General features: G+C 34.6%; 1 pseudogene; it reads left to right on the forward strand.

The window, feature by feature from the left end:
- The first annotated feature begins 6,613 nt into the window (after nt 1–6,613).
- The window catches only part of LOC102845025, a 3,520-nt pseudogene continuing 888 nt past the window's right edge, over nt 6,614–9,245 (forward strand).

The following is a 9,245-nucleotide window of genomic DNA, read 5'->3' on the forward strand; positions in this document are numbered from 1 at the left end:
CAAAGTCATATTTTGGTTGCCTTGGATTTGGTTTAATTTTCCTCAGCCTCAGCTTCCATTTGCATATGAGTAGTTGGTGGTCTGTTCCACAGTCAGCTCCTGGCCTAGTTTTCACAGCTGATATTGAGCTTCTCCAGTGGTTCTTTCTACAGATGTAATCGATTTGATTCCAATCATACTATCAGGTGAAATCCAGGTATATAACCTGCATTTATTTCTCTTAAAAAATGTATTTGTAATGAATAAGTCATTGATTGTGCAAAATTTAATGATAGTATTAATAATTTAAAGTATTAATTGTAATTCCTGTTATATCCTTAAAAGAAAATATATTTTTGAAAGATCTAGAAATTAAAAAAGGAATTAGTTAAAAAAATTCAAAAAAACAGAAAATGTGCAGTCTTGAAGAAAACTAAAAGAATATATATATATATATACCAATGTAAGACTTAATAGGGAAAAAATATGACAGTCCTACCAAATGCAGTCTATATGTTTAATACAATCCCAACACATATACCAAATTCATTTTAAAGGAGATCAAAAGTGAAAGTGTCACTTTTATTTGGAGAAGAGTGAGACATCGAATAAATGAAGCACTTCAGAAAAACAAAAATGAAGAGAAAGGAATAGCACTTGCTGGTCTCAAAACCTATTATTACACAGTGGTAGTAACTAAAACAGCATGGTACTGGTACAATGACAGACCCATTGACGAATGTAGCAGAATCAAGAATCCAAAAATGGACCCATCTATCTGTAGTCAACTGATATTCAACAAAGAAATAAAACTTATCAAATGAGTAATAACAACCTCTTCAACAAATGATGCTGGCAAAACTGGACGTCCACTTGCCGAAAGCTGAAACAGGATCCACATCTCCTACCATACACAAAAATCAATTCAAGGTAGAGCAGTGACCTGGGAGTAAAACCCAAAACCATAAAGTTCATAAGAGTCAAACAAGAACCAAGCTTAGAAGACCTTGTCTATAATATAAAGAGTCTGAGAAATACAACCAGGAATGCACAATCTGGAGAGGATAAAATTGATAAAGGGACTTTCTAGAAAGATTAAATGCCAATGCTCATCAAAAACTTTTTCAAAGAGGGTGAAAAGATAACCTCCCAAATGGGAAAAAGTAGTTGGTAATGCCATCTCAGCAATGGTCTCAAAACAGAATTTAGCTGGGCCTCCAGATGAATAAGACTGATAACCAATTTAAAAATGGACAAAGGACATGGAAAGACTTGAAACAGAAGAAAACATTTGAAACCATGGGCCTTGGGGATTTCAGCATAGCTTCTTACCACCACTAGGTCATCAGGTAGAACCACCAAAATAATAACAACAAGAAATAGAGGATTAGAGCAATCTGACAAATATGTGTAGAGCTCTCTTCCCAACAACACAAACTACATTCTTCCAGAGAACACTTAGATGATTTTAAAGAAGAAACTATGACTTAGGTCACAAAAACAAGACACTATAAATTTGCAAAAAATCCTAACATATGCATACTCTGTAAATCCAAGGGAACTAACCAAGAACCCAACAATAGAAAGGAAAGTGAAAATATTACATATATGTTGAAATAGAATTAACTAAATATTTTAATTACATATTTCTATTTTCATTCCTATAATTATGTGCATCAGATGACAGAACTTGATTAATAGTACTTACATAGACATATGCATGTGTTATTTGCATAGCAAAAGTTAGGAGCTGGTAAACTTTTCCCAACTCTTTCCCATCTCATTTATAAACTGAGTACATCTAAATGGCATTTATGTTTTTTGTTCTCCATTATACTCATTTCAGTTTAATTCAAAAAGACATGAAGGAGTTTTCTTCACAGTAGCTTTAGTGAGAGAGTACTGTGCCTTTTATCTTTTTCCCCCGTAAGATAAATGGAGCAGGTGTAGAAAAATTAATGAAGCAACTGCCAAATTGCAGGGGTCATTGGTGTGTTGAAAGCTATAAATTAGCCAGGTCTTGTGGGAAATTACCCTCAACCTTTACGGAGATCAAGTTCAAGACAAGAGAAAAAGTTATTTGAAGGTAGAAAAGGGCTGGTTTATTTTCACTGTTGATGTAGTTCTAAACAATAAATACATATGGAGGCCTTTAAAATTTTCACTGTACAGTCAAATCTATCAATATAGAGATGGATAAAAATAATTTATTTCATAGAAGAATATAAAGTGTATGTTTTTTTTAAAATTCTATCCTGGTTGACAGGAACAGAGTGAAAATATTAGAAATGTACTATAAACCAGTGTTTGCAATGATATTGCAAGCACTTTACAATGTTTGAAAACTTATCTGTTGAACTCACGTGTTTTTCAGGGACTTATTACAGTATGAAACTACATTATGAACTCTTGTGGCTTTGCAGATAGAATTGTGAAGCCAACCAAAAGGTGTGAAGTCAAATTTACCAGCTATTCCAAGGCAGAATGATGGGCTTTCTCCTTTTTTGGAATTAACAGCCTCTGAAAATACCCTGGAATTTCAGCTGTAAGACTAGTCTGCCTCCACATCAATGAAGAATGACAATATTATAAAACTCAGAATTTATACAATTTAAATATAAATGAGTCCCTACACCAAAAGAGACACTTCTCTGTCAGTTAAAATGTACAGTAGCTCCTCAGAAGAAAGATGAGCAACTTTCTCCAAGTTGAATAAAGACTTCCAAAGACCCTCTGCTGTGTTAGTTGTAAATCCATTCTGGCTTCATGTCAATGAGATTATCTGAGTTTAAATTGTTAAGTAAAACAAAAACTAATAGTGCTTAAATTTAAATACTCATTTTGATAATAAGATAATAATGTCTAAAACTGAGATTCTATCAAAATATTTTTAAATATATGTTTAATATTTACTAGTATAAATTTGTTTCAAAAATAAGTAAATCTAGATGCAAAGGGGGAAAAGTATTTGCAGAGCATGCATACATACCAACTACTTCAATTCATATAAACATCTTTCCCTTAAAAATAGTAAAGATGTAAAAATTTATAAACCTCTGTAAAATGACTGTAAAGTAATAAAACTTCACAAATGAGGTTAAAATTGAACCACATGATTTTGTCTTTAAGGAAAAATTATTAAAAATTATATAAACTTAATCTATGCCTTTGTTTAGATTACAGATGTGTAGGGTCACAAAAGATATTTTTCTTTTGTAATAATGTCTTTGCAGGCCCTTCTAATTTTCTTTTTCTATAATACTATTTCCTATCTTTTTTATTTTAGATATTATAATTATTATTAATTTCAATGAAACTATTTCCTTTCTATCAGACAATCATTTTTTGATTGATAAAGAATGTGTAGAATGTATTTGCACATTAATATATAGAAAATAGGGTGCACATGAGAAGTCTTGTTCTATAGTGGGTGGAATATACATTTGACAGTTGCTCTCTGAGAAGAAGATTTTATGGTCTTCTTCTATAAAGATTTACAACCTTAACGACCTCGCAGAACAATGCTGCATTGTTATACATGATCAATTTGATAACAATACTAACATCAGGTAATATAGCTATGATATTTTGCATATAATGGTTCAATACATTTAGTTGTTCAATCTGTTACTTGGTGTATTTTCATCAAATTATACGGCTTTCTTCCACAAAGATGATACATACTATCTCCAACAATGAATTACAGCAAGTTACATTAAAATAACTATCTCTTAAATATAACCATGGATTAAGACAAGCTATTGTTTTTGCTGCACAAGGTCAAGGACTGCAGCCTTCATTACGGATTGAAACTTAATTTCAAGAAAAGAAAAATTCTCACCACTGGCCTGATTGGCAGCATCATGATAGATGGTGAAGTGATTGAGATTGTTATCAGTTTTAGTTTGCTTGCTTCACAATCAACACTCTTGGTTCCAGCAGCCAAGAAATTAAAAGGCAATTGTTATTGGGGAATTCTGCTGTCAGACACATCTCCAAAGTACTGAAAAGAATCTAAGTCAGTCTGGAGACTAAGGTGTGTCCGAAACAGGCCATGGTCTTTGCAATTACTTGCTATGCATCAGAGAGCTGGATAATGACTAGAGATAACCAAAGGATTATTGATGTCTTTTAGCTGTGGTGCTAGAGAAGAGTATTGAATGTATCATAGACTGCTGAGAGAACAAATCGGTTCATACTCAAGAGGGTGAAACCAGGCTTCTCCTTGGAGGCAAGGATTCTGAAACTTTGTCTAACGTATTTCTGGCATGTTGAAAGGAGGGACCAGTCCTTGGAGAGGGACATCATCCTTGAGAGGGTGGAGAGACAGCACAAGAGAACCAGACCCTTGATGAGATGGATTGATTCAGTGATTGGGCTAATGGTGGTAGGTATGTTAGAGGCAATAGATTGGCACAGGATAGAGCAGGGTTTAGGGCTGTTGTGCTTGGGATCACTTTGAATCACAGGCAACTCAATGACACATAACAATGACAACATTATCTTTCACACATAAAAAAGGTAGTTTGATAAATACCAGGATATATATTTTCATAATTACGCTATATTCTTACAGGCTAGCTCCTAGAAGAAGGCCTATAGTAATTTCTTCACAAACCACATTTTGGACTTTTTCTTAAAAAAAAACAAAACCCAAAACCAACCTAATAATAAGTTTAAATTATTACTAACAAAAATTGAGGAGAAAAAAAAATGAAATCGATGTTAGAAGATACTCTAAAAATTGCACTGAAGCTTCAAAAGAGCCAAAACAAAGAAAGAATGTTGAAGTAAAAGAGCTCAACAGAAGATTTCTAAGGGCAGCATAGGAGGAAAAACCAAAGCATTATAATGGAATGTAATGGAGAGCAGGAATTGGAGAATAAAAAAGGAAGAACTCACTCTACATTTCTCAAGATGAGAGAACTGAAAAATAAATTTAAGTCTCATGTTGCAATATTAAAAGATGCTATGGACAAAATATTGAGTGATCCAGAGAACATCAAAAGAAAATGGAGGGAATACACAGACTCACCAGAAAGAACTGATGGACATTAAAAATTTCAGGAATTATTATATGAACAGGATCCAGTGAAGGAGGAAGTGGAAGCTGTATTGAAGACATTAACAGAAAATAAGGTGCCAAGAATTCATGGGAAATATCAATTGACTTGTTTCAACAGATATGAAAGGATGGCTCAACATAAAAAACAATCAATGTAATTCATCACACTAACAAAACTAAGAACAAAAACCACATAATCCTATCAAGTGATGCAGAAAAGGCCTTAAAAAAAATCCAATACCCTTTCCTAATTAAAACACTCAACAAAATAGAAATAGAGGAGAATTTCCTCAACTGAGTAAAAAGCATATATGCAAAACCAAGAGTCAATATTATTCTAGAATGAGATTAAATGTGTTCCCTCTGAGAAAAGGAACTAGGAAAGGATGCCCACTATCACCTCTCCTATTCAATAATGTATTGGAAGGCTTGGTGATAACAATAAGACAAGAGAAAGAAATAAGAGGTATCCTTAATTGACAAAGAGAAGGTAAAATTATCTCTATATGCAGATGATATGATAGTACACTTAGAAAATCCTAAAGACTCAGTGAGAAAACTACTGCGGATAGTTAAACAATTTAGCAAAGTGGCAGGACATCAGATCAGCATAAAAAAATCAGTTTGATTTCTCTACAAGGACAAAGAGAATATAGAATTGGAGGTAAGAAAAACAATACCCTTCATAATAGCTAATCACAAGATTAAATACTTGGAAGTGAATCTAAGTAGAAACACAAAAGACATAGTAAAAAAAAACTTACAAAACTTTACTACCATAAACAAAACAGACTTGGAGAAATTAAAGAATATACCATGCTCTTGGATAAGATACTACCCTGATTGCTGAAACTGAGGAGGACCTGAAGTGTTTGCTGCAGAAGGTCAAGAACTGCATGCAGCCTCCTATATGGAATGAAGCTCAACATCAAGAAAACAAAGATTCTCACCACTGGGTCAATTGGCAGCATCAGGATGGATTGTGAAGAGATTGAGATTGTTCACAGCTTTAGTTTGCTTGGTTCCACAGTCAACACTCTTGGTAACAGCAACCAGGAAATCAAGAGATGAATTGCATTTGGAAAGTCAGCTCTGAGGGACCTCTCAAGAGTACTGAAGAGCAACAACATCAGGCTGGAGGATAAGGTGCTCCTGCACCAGGCTATAGTCTTCACAATCACATGCTATATGCATCAGAGAGTTGGACAGTGAATAGGGATTCTGTGACTGGAGTGGTGGGAATGAATGTGTTTCAGATGGCTAGGTTGACACGGGGCAGAATAGCATTTAGAGCTCTTGTACATTGAGCTCATATGTCACTATAAGTCGCAAGTGACTCGATGACACATAACAACAACAACAACCCCAATTTTGAAAATGACAATTCTACCAATGGCAATAGAAAAGTTCAGTGCAATTTCAATACAAATAACAAGTCCATTTTTCAATGAGATGAAACAGGCAATTTTGCATGGGAAGAGACCCTGAATAAACAAAGCATTCCTGAAAAATAGATATAAGGAAAAAGATACCTCATTCTCTCATGTCAAATGCTACTACACAGCCATCATGGTCAAGACAGCATGGTACTGGTACAGTGAAAACACATAGATCATTGAAATAGAATTAAAAACCCAGAAATCAGCTTATCTACGTATGGTCAACTGCTTTTTCACAAGGAGATGAAATCAGTTAAGAGGTGGGGGGACTCTTTAACAAATGGTATTGGCAAAATAGGAAAATTATCTGGAGGAAACTCAAGCAAGACCCATACCTCACACCATAAACAAAAACTAACTCAGGATGGATCAAGTACCTAGGAATAAAACCAAGGATGATAAACTTCACTAAAAAAAAGTAAAAGCTTGGAAAAACTCTAGAAGCCTTAATCCACAACATGAACAGTCTCCCAGGTATCCTGAAAACCTACAACCAGGAGAGAATAAAACGGATGAATGGGATCTTTTAAGAATCAATTCCCCATGCACATCCAGAAACTTTTCCAAAAGGGTAGAGAGGAAAACCACAATTGGGAAAAAAAAATTGACAATGACATATCTGATAAAGAGACATATCTAGAACTTACAGAATACTCCAGCACCTCGACAAAATAAAGGTAAACAACCCTACCACAAAATGGTCCCAGGATATGAGCAAACACTTCACCAAAGAAGGTATTCAGATGGCAAACAAATACATTGAAGAAATGTTCAAAATTGCTAGCTCTAAAAGACATTCAAATCAATACAACTATGAGATATCTCAACCCAGTAACAATAGCAAAGTTCAACAGAGCGGCAAACAACAAATGCTGGCTAGGGTGTGGAGAAATTGGAACCCGTATTCACTGTGGTGAAAGTATAAAATGGTGCAAACATTCTGGAAGGCAGTATGATGCTTTCTCAAGGGGTTGGAAAAAGAAATACCATTTGATCCAGCAATTACACTACAGGTAATATACCTTAAAAAAACCAAAGCGGCTACCAAAACAGATGTACATACATCTTGTTTATTGCTGCATGTTCACACCAGCATACAGATGCAGGCAACCCAAGTGTCCATCAACAGATGAATAGCTAGAGAAGCTGTGGTATATTCACATAATGGAATACTACACAACACTGACAAACAAGGAACTCCTAAAATATTATAGAAAATTAGTGACCCTGAAGAATATTAGGCTGAGTGAAATATCTCAGTCACAAAAGGACAAATACCGCATAATGTCACTGTTATAAAACAAGACTGACATGGGAGTTGGGAGAAAATAAATAAAAGAGGGATAAATCATGAACACGGCACTGAAACATATGAGGGAAAGAACTGTCTAAAATAAATATATGATTGAATATTATTTACATGGCAATAGTCCAGAATGAGAGGTACATAGCAAAGTAGAATGGGAGGGAGAAAATTTTGCAATAATGGAAAATCTTTTTAAAGAGAAAAGCAAACCGGGGCAAGGGATAGAAAGGAGAATGTGCAATAATGAATGAATGAAAATCCTAGTTTTCTGTAAATTTTCACTTAAAATATCAATTAAAAAACTTAAAAAACAAACATACAAACAAAACTAAGCAAAAACCTAAACCCCACATATTTAGCCTGGAATGTGCTCACTACTCTATGTCAGAACTTTGGAAGACAGCTGTTTGGCCAAGGGATTGGAAGAGGTCCATACTTGTTCCCATTCCCAAGAAATGTGATTGAACTAAATGTAGAAACTATTGAACAATATCACTAATATCACATGCAAGTAAAATACTCCTGAAGATCATTCAAAAACAGCTAGACCAGTACACAGATAGGGAGCTTCCAGAAGTTCAAGCAGAATTGAGAAGACACTGTAGCACCATGGATATAATTGCTGTCATCAGATGGATCCTAGCTGAAAGTAAAGGATACCAGAAGATTTCTATTTGTGCTTTACTGACTATGCAAAGGCATTTGACTGTGTAGATCATAAGAAGTTGTTGCTGACACTGCCCTGGAAAAATCTGCAGTTAGGAACCTCTCAAAATTATTGAGGAGTAATGATATCACTCTGATGACTTAAATGCACCTTATTCAGGCCATAATCTTTTCAAACATTTACTATTCATCTGAAAGCTGGGAAATGAATAAGGATGAGACAAGAAGATATGAAGCCTTTGATTCCTGGTTTTGGAGAAGAGCACTGAACATCCCATGGACAAAAGAACAAACGTGTTGGAGAGGGTAGGACCAGAGAGTTCTTTGGAGGCAAGAATAATGAGACTTTGCCACCCATACTTTGGCTATATTCTCAAAAAGGAGCAATTACTTGGAAAGTTAGATGATGCTGGGAAGGGTGGAGGGTCAGTGAAGGAGAGAAAGGCCCCAACTAGGTGGATTAAAATGGGGACAGTTGCTCTATGGGTCCAAAAGTGTGAGGATGGCGCATAATAAAACAGGGTTCAGATCTTTTGTTCATAGGGTTGTTATGAGTAGACTCAATAGCAACTAATAACAACAAACAATAACAAGTTTCATTTTTGCAGTGTTTATACTCTTTTTTTAGTAATAAAATTCCAATTTAATAATGTAATTATACATCTTTCCATAATCCAACCAGATGCTTTCCTAAAAAATTTATTTTAATGCTATCCCAAATTTTCTCACTGGTTTTTGCAATTTCTACTTTATGTATATATAAATATAGATATAGATGATATAGATATAG

This window comes from Elephantulus edwardii, unplaced genomic scaffold (genome assembly GCF_000299155.1).
Source record: "Elephantulus edwardii isolate Elephantulus edwardi_28Jun2011 unplaced genomic scaffold, EleEdw1.0 scaffold00382, whole genome shotgun sequence".
Lineage (NCBI taxonomy): Eukaryota > Metazoa > Chordata > Mammalia > Macroscelidea > Macroscelididae > Elephantulus > Elephantulus edwardii.